Source organism: Gossypium hirsutum, chromosome A12, assembly GCF_007990345.1.
Source record: "Gossypium hirsutum isolate 1008001.06 chromosome A12, Gossypium_hirsutum_v2.1, whole genome shotgun sequence".
NCBI classification, from domain to species: domain Eukaryota; kingdom Viridiplantae; phylum Streptophyta; class Magnoliopsida; order Malvales; family Malvaceae; genus Gossypium; species Gossypium hirsutum.
The window spans coordinates 90,876,303-90,888,190 of NC_053435.1; positions in this window are offsets into that span (position 1 = coordinate 90,876,303).

Genomic DNA, 11,888 nt, shown 5'->3' on the forward strand with positions numbered 1-11,888 from the left:
CGTTCTTCATTCATAGCACGCCTTACACTGCTTTGATTGATGTGGGTTCCACTCACTCGTATGTTGCTTGTGATGTATCTTGGGCATTAGGTGTGCTTCCTGAGGAGACTGTGAGTGGGGTATCTGTGATAAGCCCTTTAGGACACTCGGTTAAGGTAGATAAACTCTTCAGGGAGGTGCCTTTAGAGACATAAGATAAGATATTTGTAGGAGATTTGATGGAGCTGCCATTTGGGGATTTTGATCTTATTTTGGGAATGGACTGGCTAACTAAGCATAGGGCAACGTTGGATTGTGCTGCTAAGAGAATGGTGCTAAGAACTGCCAAGGATGAGGAGATAATGGTCATAGGGGAGCGAAGGAACTATTTGTCCAATGTTGTCTCGGCTTTAAAGGCTGAGAAGTTGATTCGGAAAGGTTGTGAGGCGTTCTTAGCATTTGTGAGTCAAGCTGAACCTAAGGGGATAACTGTGGAGTCGGTCAGGACCATTGTAACACCCCCACGCCCGAAACTGTCACCGGAGTCAAGCTTGAGGTGTTACTAAACTTATCTTCCCTTTTAAACAACTCTAAACCACTTATTTTAATTTTTAGAATAAACTGTTTTTCGGCGTCATGGTTGCTTAAAAATTCATTTCTCGAGTTTCAAAACTCGAAATTAAGATCCATAAATTTTTCCTGAAACTAGACTCATATATCTATCTACTAATTTTTTTCTAGAATTTTTGACTTAGCCAATTAGTACAGTTTATTAGTTTCTATTAAAACTAGATTCAATAAGGATTCTAACCATATAAAGTACACCACCTAATTATTATTGTAAAATTTATGGTGAATTTCTAAAGTTGGAACAGGGGATCCAGAAATCGCTCTGGCCCTATTTCACCAAAACTCAGATACCCTATAAAATACAAAACCTTTACCTGTTTTCCTTATTCCATATGAAAATAGACACAACGAGCTTTAATTTCATATATTATTCACTATCAACCCATGTCTCTACAATTTCTTGTGATTTTTCAAAATCCTGTTATTTCTAATACTTGAATCTGTTTTTAAGTTACTTTCACATTTTTCTTAGTTTTCATGTGATAGTTACTACTTAATCATACATACTATTAAACATGTATATCATCAGCCACTCTATTAGCTAATCACTAGCAAGTATTTACACATCATTCATTGATCATATCATATCAAAAGAAACCAAGTTCCTATACATGCCATACACAAAATGAAACGTCTAACTATACCAATGTGATTTTTTCGATAGTGTGATCGGGTCTCCGACGTTTCCTTCGATCCCCGAATGGCTTGATAAAAACTATAAGAAAAAGAAAATAAAGAGAGTAAGCACTAGGCTTAGTAAGCTTACAAGCAAATAAATTACAACATTCAACATAATGAATAATTATACATAATGTCACCTAGCCTCATAAACTTTCTTTACTTCTCATTTTCTACCTTCTTCTTTACTCACTTACCTTCTTTCTTACCTGACCTTTCACTATTCATAAATATAATCTACCTTCCCTTTTGCTGATAATTCACTGTAATTTAACGTGTACAATGACCCGTTGAACCACTCGGAATACTAAGGATACTAGGGTCGTTCCTATCTATCAATATCCTGCCGATGCCATGTCTTCGACATGGACTTACATGAATTATTCCTGTCTCCAATGCCTTATATATATATCTAATATGGGCTTACATGGCTCATTCCTATCTCCAAAGCCATATAACTGATATGGACTTACATGGCTCATTTCTGTCCTGTCCTGTCCTGTCAACCCCAATATCCTAACATTCCTAAGGTTCAAACGGGGCTTCCTAATGCTTTTTCTCTGTCGCTTCGCCTTTAATTCGACTTTAAATATTCAAAGAAAATAAGTATATAAATGCTGGAAATTGACAATAATAATGTAAAATAAAAGAATATTGCATTTATTTACTGTAAACTTACCTCGATACAAAATGTGACTAAACTTTACAATTTAGTCCTTTACTTGTTCTTTTCCCCAATCTACTCCCGAATTTCACTCTTCTTGATCTATAATAGCAAATTTAACTTATTTAATATTCACATTTACCAAAACAGTCCTTGACCCAAACTTTGGCAAAATTACATTTTTGCCTCTAAACTTTCACATATTTGCACTTTTTCCCCAAGGCTCGTAATTTAAACTTCATCCTATTTTCTTATGTTTTATGTCATGCTGATCATTTTTCCCTTCTATGACAACATCAAATTCACACTCTAACATGTACTTATGACTATTAGGTATTTTTACCGATTAAGCCCTTTTACTCGTTTTCACTTAAAACCGAGTAGCACAAGTTGTCTAACATAATTTAAAACCTCATATTATGTCATAAAACAAAAAAATAAACACTTTTCACCTATGGGTATTTTTCCAAATATGAACCCTAACTTAAATTATTGCTAGCATAAGCTTTATCGAGCTACCAGGACTCCGAAAACGTAAAGAACATTAAAAACGGGGCTTGAAATCACTTACTATGGAGCTTGAAAGCTTGAAACAAACCCTAGCTATGGAGAACCCTTGAAATTTCGTGCTAATGAAGAAGATGATGAATTTTGTGTTATTTTTCCCTTTTTATTTCATTTAATATCCAAATGACCAAAATGCCCTTCCTTATTAAACTTTCAAAAATTCCATCCATGTCCTATTTTGTCCATGAACTTAGAAATTGGTCAAATTGTTATTTAAACCCTCCTAATTAATATTCCAAAGCAATTTCATACTAAAAACTTCTAGAATGCAAGTTTTGCAAATTATTCGATTTAGTCCCTAATCTCAACTTAAGCACTTTATGCATAGAATTTCATCATGAAATTTTTACACAATCATGCAGTCATATCATGAACCTCAAAATAATAATAAAATAAATTTTTCTACCTCAGATTTATGGTTTCGCAACCACTGTTCCGTTTAGGCCCTATTTCGGGATGTTACAACCATCAAAGAATTTTAAGATGTATTTTCGGAGGAACTTCCTAGACTACCTCCGAATAGAGAAGTCGAGTTCAGAATCGACTTGTTACCTGGAATAGCTCCAGTGTCCATTGCACCTTATCGGATGGCACCAAAGGAGTTAGTGGAACTGAAAGCTCAGATTCAGGAACTGTTGGATAGAGGATTCATAAGACCAAGTGTTTCTCCGTGGGGTGCACCAGTGTTGTTCGTAAAGAAGAAATATGGGACCATGCGGATGTGTATTGACTATTGGAAGCTGAACAAGCTGACGATCAAGAACAAGTATCCTTTGCCAAGAATTGACGATCTGTTCGACCAACTAAGAGAAGCCTCGGTATTTTCTAAGATCGACCTTCGGTCAGGATATCATCAGTTGAGAGTCAAAGAAGTGGATATTCATAAGACGGCATTCAGAACTTGATATGGTCATTACGAGTTTCTAGTTATGCCCTTTGGTTTGACTAATGCACCAGCAGCATTCATGGATTTGATGAATCGGGTATTTCAGCCGTACTTGGATCAGTTCGTAATCATTTTTATCGATGATATCTTAGTGTACTCGGAAACGGAAGAAAAGCATGATGAGCATCTTCGTATTGTGTTGTAGGTGCTAAGGGAAAAGCAACTTTACGCAAATTTTAGTAAGTGTGAGTTTTGGAATTAAAGGTAAGTATGAGCATCTTTGGATGAGCATCCTCGAGTGACTTGAGTGAATCTTTAGTGAGGATGTAAAACTCTGTGATATTCTAAATTAAAGGTAAATACTTAGATGAGGGAAGACACTTATGTTTTCGGAATAAAATGCTCAACTTGGAATGATTGAAACTTTTATGTTCTTTGGATTAATGTATGATTACTTATGGATTAATGTAAGATATTATCGATAGAAATTGTAAGTTGAGAAGGATTTATTTTGATTATGAGTTGAGAATTTTGCTTGAAGACAAACAAATGCTTAAGTGTGGGGGTATTTGATAAACTGTAAATTATACATATTTTTGCCCCATTTTAATGCATTTTATGGATGATTTCTCATTAGAATTGGTGAATTCGATGCTCCTAATGCTTTAATTTCACGTTTTATACTTAGGAAAGCATAGGAGAGTGAAAGGAACGAGAAACAGGCCAAAAACGGAGAAAATGGGCCAAAGTACGAAATCAAAACGGCCTGGACCTCCTCACACGGGCAGATCACACGGCCGTGTCAATCTGGAAAAATTGGAGCACGACTCACACAAGCATAGCACACGCCCGTGCCATTCTAACAGGCTCAAACATGGCCTGAGGTAATCACACATGGGCATGTTACTGCCGAGCCCAAGTTAAGTCCAACTCGAAAAAGGCCACTTTTGCGGGCTTCTAGGCATTCCAAAGCCTATAAATACACCCTAGAAGAGAAGAAAAAGAGAGACGGAGAAGGGGGGTAAGGAATTATCCCAAGGAAGCCGATTGATCCATCTCAGAAGCCGGATTTATCATCAAGACTGAAGATCTGTCCTCAATTTCCCTTCAGGAGTTTTGGGTTTTCTTTATGTTTTGTATTCTTTATTCTTCAGAGATGTTTTCTTATTTAGTTATAAACTAAATCCCCTAAATACCTAAGGGGGATGAAACTTAAGACGAATCTTGTTATTATTTTCTAAATCATATGATAAAAATTTGATTTATTCTTAATTATGTGTTCTTAATTCTTGTTTTTGATATCCTAGGATACTGATTCAAGACATGCTCTTATTCAGAGGAGGAATAGACCCCGTCTAAGAGTACTTTTGTCATAATTAAGCAGAGTTGATTGCGCGCCTAGAAATAGGGTGACAAGATTTTGCCGAATTAGGGTGAAACCTAATAAGGGGATCCATAGATTGAGTTAATGCAACCCTAGAGTGGTAATTAGAGAAAAGTCTCGGTTATTCAATCTAGGGATTAAACATTATTAGTCTTGAATAGGGATAATAACATAACTTAGGGATCTTTACAGAACAAGTTGAATGAATAAATCGTCTGATTCAGAGCCAGAATAACAAGTAAAGTCTAGGTGGATTTTTCCTTAGGTATTGTCTCAAGTCAATCGATTTTCCCAAAAGCAATTCCCCAATTCTTTTGTCTGTGCGTTCTTAGTTTAGATAATTAGTTAATTAAAACAAATAAAACCCCTTTTATTCTTAGTCTAGATAATAAAAAGACAGTCATTACTAGTTCTTTTAGTTCCTTTGGGTTCGACAATCCGGTCTTGCTAAAACTATACTACTGTTCGATAGGTATTCTTGCCTACATCTCGATAATAGTTAGTTCAAGAACGAGTAATTATAAGTATTTAAAACCTATCACGAAACCTCACAATCAACCATGTTATCAAATCAGGTAGAACTTTTAAATAAGAAAATTGATGGTTTATATGGTTCTACGCAGGTACATCCGGTGATGCAGTGTGAAGGATGAACAATTCAGAATGTCTACCCTACGGTCCTAACATAGAGAAGGAACTAATAAATTATATGGGTAACAATTTTAGACCTCAGAATAATCCCTACAGTAACACTTATAATGTAAGTTGGAGTAACTATCCCAATTTCTCTTGGGGTGGTCAAGGAAACCAGAGACCACAACACTCTCCAAGCTTTCTACAACAACCTTACCAACAAGAGAAAAAGTCAAACCTTACGGAGATGCTGGTGAAGTTTATTTTGGTGTTAGAAACCTACTTCCAAAACACCAAAACCATAGTTAAAAATTAACAAACATCAATTCAAGGACTTGAGAATCAAATCGGTCAACTTGCAAAGTTGATTTCAGAACGACCGCAAGGTAGCTTGCCTAGCAACACCGAAACTAACCCAATGGAGCAACTTCATGCAATTACTGTGTGAGATGAAGAAAGGTTAGTTGAACCTGAACCAGAACTAAGCAAGAAAGTGTGGTAAGTAAAGGTAAGGTTGAGGTAAGCCACAATGAACAAAAACAAGTCGGTAAAGAATATAAACCTCAAGTTCCATATCCGAACATAACAAAGAAAGACCACACTAACGAACAATTTAGTAAATTTTTTAAACTTCTAAAAAAGTTTCATATTAACTTACCGTTTATTGAAGCTCTTTTGCAAATACCCAATTCTGTAAAAATTTTAAAGGACTTTTTGGCAAACAAACAAAAGTTAGATGATTCGTCGCATGTGGAGCTAAATGCAGTTTGCTAGGCTATTTTGCAAAATAAACTACCCAACAAATTGAAAGATTCAAGGACTTTTACTATTCCTTGTTTAATTGGTAGTTTAAATGTTAATAATACTTTGGCTAATTTTGGGGCTACTATTAATGTCATGCCCTATAAAATGTTTAAACAATTAGGTCTTGGGAAACCCAAACAAACTAGAATGAGTATTCAATTAGTAGATAGAACTATTAGATTTCCTAGGGGTATTGTTGAAGATGTACTTGTGAAAATTGATAAATTCATATTCCCAGATGATTTTGTTGTGTTAGACATGGATGAGGATAGTGACATACCTTTAATTTTAGGATGACCCTTTTTAGCAACTGCTAAAACTATTATTGATGTTGGTACAGCTGAATTAATATTCGTGTAGGTGATGACACGATTAAACTCCAAGCTCGTGATTCTGTTAAGACATTTAGTGATCGAGATGATTATACGAGTTCTGTTAATATGAATAACATTATGGCTCAAACTTTTTATAGAAAACCCTTCGGAAAAATGTGTTGGAGCCCCGTTCCAGTCCATGTGACAAAAATAGAATGACTCATGAAAAACAAATGCTACATATCGATAAGCTAGATGAGTGGCGAACACATGTCAAGGAAAAACCGAGAACACATGATGCAAAACCGAAGTGATGCCATGACGAGCTTAAGGATACAACAAACCACTTTAAGGATGGGGACCAAGTATTGTTGGATAAAATGGACCCACAAATTGCCACTTTAGAGCTTAATGCAAATGAAACAACTCCTTTTATGGTATTAAATGTCTTCCCATACGGTACAGTCGAGGTAACTCATTCTGAATTCGGCACTTTTAAGGTAAATATTATTCGACTCAAGCCTTATTTTGATAATAGAATTGATAGTGAGAAAGAGGAGTTTTGACTCCGTGAACCGCCATGACCGTGCGAATACAAGGTAAGTCGAGCTTAGACTTTAAATAAGTACTTTTCGGAAGGTAGCTCGAGCGTTAACACTACTAATTTCTTAATTTTATCTTATGATATTTTTAAAATTAATTAATTTTTAGAATTAAAAAAAATGTTTTTGACCCATACGACCTGGACACACGGGCATGTCCCAAGCCGTGTGCACTAAAAGGGGATCGACAGTGAGTAACACGGCATGACGACATGGCTATATGACCCACACGACCTGGACACATAAGCGTGTCCTTAGCCGTGTAGATCATAGGACTTAATTTTTTAAAAATTGATAGAAACACGGCTTAAAACAATCCACACAGGCGTGCGTCACAGCCATGTGGACCACATAGGCAGGACACACGAGTGTGTCCTAGGCTATATGAAACCAAAAGCAAAATTTTTCAATTTTAAAACAAGTCAGAGAGTTACACGGACAAGGCACATGACCGTGTACGAGATGCGGCCGAGTCACACGGGAGTGGGGAAATGAAGGAGGTTGTACACGGCCATGCAACACGGCCATGTGTGCCACACGGCCTGGACACACGAGTGTGTCCGAGGCCATGTGAAGACTAGGTTACAATTTTTTATCACACATGGGCTGAACAAGACACGCCCGTGTGGCCCAACACGGGCCTTTACACGATTATGTCACCCCATAAATCCCTAACATAATTAATTTTTTCTAAAATTTGTCTTCTTATTCATATAACCACCCTAGCCGCCACTCCCATTCTTTTCCCCATTCCGACTGCCGTCGATAGCCCTTCACCTCGTCTGCCATTCCCTCGGCCTTCTTTTTCCTCGTAAGCACCAACTACCCCTCCCTTTCCAACTCCTGTCTCTAACCACACACATCTCTTCTTCCCCTCGCTCCTCGCCCTTTTCCTTACGCCAACCATCAGCCGTCGTGCGACCCTCTAGCCTACCACCATCGGTTACATTTTCTTTTCCCTTTATTATTATTATTTCTTTCTTTATTTCTTTATTATTATTTTATTTGTATTGGTTTTACTAATTTTATTTATTGCTTGGTTCATTTTTTATTTAGTTTCTTTACTAATTTATTTTTCTTGATTTAGTTGTTGGATATTCTTACTAGTTTCTTTTATTTTATTTTATTTTTCATTCTGCAGTTTTATACATTCATTTTGTTTTAGTTACTTTCATTGTTGATTTTATTCTAGCTAGTTTTAATTACTCATTTTTATTGATAATTATCGGTTTTATTTACTTTTACTATGTTTTTGTTTGGTATTGGTATTTTCCTTATTAGTTAAAAGTCCATTTCTTTATTATTCTAATTGTTGGTTCATTAATTTAACTCATTTGATCACTTTATTGTAGATACACCATGATGAACACACGCGGCAAGTTTAAGGTCACCGCCCCTACTTCGAAAAAGTGGAAGACTGTAACATCCTGATTTTCGGGTTTTTCGCGATTCTTGATATTTTAAGTAAGTTTCTAAAATTTGGTATGTGATTATGGAATTCATAATTTGTCATATAATAATCCAGAAATAGAAAAGAAAAAAGGGAGGTTAATGATGATTTTAAAATCTTTTATACCAGGGAATCTAATATCCTTATACATTCCAAAAAATTGTGCACCACAAATAGGAATCAAGCGGGATCCGAAGTATCTGCCTTATTGGGTAGAATGCCTTCCGCTGTGGGTTATCAACCCACCCTTAGTACCGAAGTGGGTACTTTACAAGAAAGAATTACTTCTACCAAGGAGGGATCCATAACTTCTATTCAAGCAGTTCATGTACCTGCGGATGATTTGACCGAAAAGGGGTTGTGGATACCTCCGTACGAACATCAAGAAAACTTATTGTAAGCTGTCAAGAACCTTTTGAAACAGGAATCACGTACACAAGGGTAGATTGATACAATATAAACCTCTGGTAAAATGCCCCCTTATGGAATTCATAATTTGGGTATGTAAATGGGCTTATGGAAGGCCCATGAGTTGGCCAAAACCCGGTAGATTTTTTTTTAAAATTTTGGACTTAAGAGTTAGGGGTTCTAGCGGGGTGCCCTTATATAAAGTTATGGGTAAAGTGTATCACAAAAAGAGCCTTGGTAAAGTGGCAAGGGTGACGCCACTAAGCTCCAAAAAAAGTGGCATGTGGAGCATAGAAGAAGACCTGGGTTCGATTTCCTGGAATGGCAAAGGTAATGTTATTTTTATGCTTGTGCATGCTAGAGTTTAAAGCTGGATGGAACTCTATGGGAGAGAGTTTAAAATAGTCAAGATGCATGGATTAAGGAGGGATAAGGGGAGAGATTTTAGGGATTTGAGAAAGGGATAGAGCCTAGCCGATTTGAAGGGATTAGAGAGGGGATTTCGGTAGAGGGGTATTAGGTTAGCAATTTCGGCATTAGGGTCTTAGCTGTGCCGTTTTCTCTTTTGTTTTAGTTTTTCTCTTCCTTCTTCTTCCCTAGCCGAATCTACCATCTTTCCTCTCATCTTTTCTCCCTTTTCTTTTTCAAAAACTAGCCCATTACTTTCCTCTACTCATTTATTATTTCTTTCCTTAATCTCTACTTCTGCTTAAATACCGCAAAAGCCGAAATCAGTGAAGATAGGGGGTGCCGATTCTTTGTGACCAGCAACCTTTTCCTTCCTTTTCAATTGTTGGCATTCAATTCCTTTGCCTTTTAGGCATCCAAATTCAAGAGGAGTAAGACTGTGGTAAGTACTCGAACTCTAAAAAATTCCTAGAGTAACTTTTGGCCAAGAGCCGAAACCCCTCTAGTTTAGGGAGGTGGCCAAATATGGGTATAGGCCTTATGGGGTCTTCTTTTAATATTTTTGTGGTTTATTTAGTGGAGGAGCCGCAAGGTGTAGTGTCGACTTGGAGTAGCTTGGATCACCGGAGTGGCTAGACCTAGTCATCAATCGCGACAAAGGTAAGATTCCTAAGGCCATTATGGGTGGTGGCCGAATGTGTAAGTATTAATATTAGATGATTTTTGGTTTAGTTCAATTATAGGAAGCTGATTATTAACGATGGATTATAGGAGAAATCGTGTAGGAGATCTCGTCGAGGAATATTGCCAAACAGGTGTGTAACGAACCCTTTTCATAAGTTTAAAGCGATAAATGCCGAAAAGCCGAAATGCCGAAATTCTGGCATTTCGAGGACTCGTGAGCAAGCGAATGCTCATTAGTTAGTTAGATTCGTTGAGATGATGATCAAGAACATTGGAAACGGTAAGAACGTGATTTTTGGCATTCACGGTAAGTTGGGCCTCGAGGGGCTGCAATAGGGCCCAATAGGCTTTCGGGCCCATTTGGGTAAAATTGGTAGAAAACGGAAATCTGTTAAATTGCATGTTAAGACTGTTAATATTGTTGTGGATATAGGCTAAATGGGTCTAGATGACGAAATTGGCTAAGTAGGGCCCATTAGGGGTTTTAGGCCCAATAACTCGATTTCACTAAAAAAAGGGCCAGAATCACTGTTGCACCCATGAATTGTTAGTAACCGTTAATGAACATGGAAACCCTAATTTTTTGTAAAATTACAAGATTACCCTTATAACATGAAAATGACCGTTTTGCCCCTAGGTAAAAATGACCATTATACCTCTAGGGTTTATGTATGATTTTAATACATGGGATTTTGATAAAGATAGTATGTATGATATGCACATGACATGTATGATATGCACATGATATGTATGATATGCACATGATGTATTCATAAATGCATTGGGTTGGGTTTTTATATGAATGGAGGAAGTGAAAAAGGGCTTATGCCCCAGTTATTAAAGGGCTTATGCCCCAGTTATCAAAAGGGCTTACGCCCCAGTTATTAAAGGGCTTATGCCCCAGTTATAAAAAGGGCTTTTGCCCCAGTTATTAAAAGAGGCAAGGCCTCCAGTTATATGATAAAGCAGCTAAGCTGCCAGTGGAGAGTTATGGCGGGGTGGGTCGAGTTAATCCCTACATGGTGCATTGGTTGGTACGGGTGGAAAGTAGCGGATGGTGGGTTGAGTAGTCTCCCCAATTGGGCTTTCATTCTTTCATTGACATTATATGTGATATTGAAATGGGCCTATGGGCCATACCGTTTACAGTAAAGGCTTCGGCCCAGTAATATGAAATTTCAAAAGGCTTTGGCCCAGTGTTATGAAATATGAAATATGAAAAGGGCTATGGCCCAGTACATGTTTGAGATTGGATTTGGGCTTAGACCCAACAGGCTGTTATTGTTTTGGGCTCTGAAAGGGGCTTGTTGCACATTGAGTTTCCAAACTCACCCCCTTTCCTTAACCTTGCAGATGAGCCTTGATGTGGGGACTTGGGCCGGAGGGGATTCAGAGTGGCCACGGTGATCGCTTTTGGACCTTTAAATAAGCGTTGGTTTTCATTTAATTTCTTTTAATTATTATTTATTTTTGGGTTGTAATAAGGCCATTTTTAACTTTTCTTTTATTTCTTCTCGGGATTATTTTATTTTTAATAACTTCAAACCTGGTTGATAATTGTTCAAATGGGCTAGACTTAGGACGTGTTTTCAAAGCGATACTTGTTTTCAAAATATCTCAACACCACGATTAATCGATTTATCAAAGACGTCCACTTAAACAAATTTAAACTCGATACAACAAAGTGTGGCTATGGTTGTGGGCATGTCTAGGATTGGATCCAATCAAAGAGCTTGGTACTTAAGCAGCCTTCATGGCTCACCTCCTCTATCTCGGATACCTACCTGGTGCCCAGCT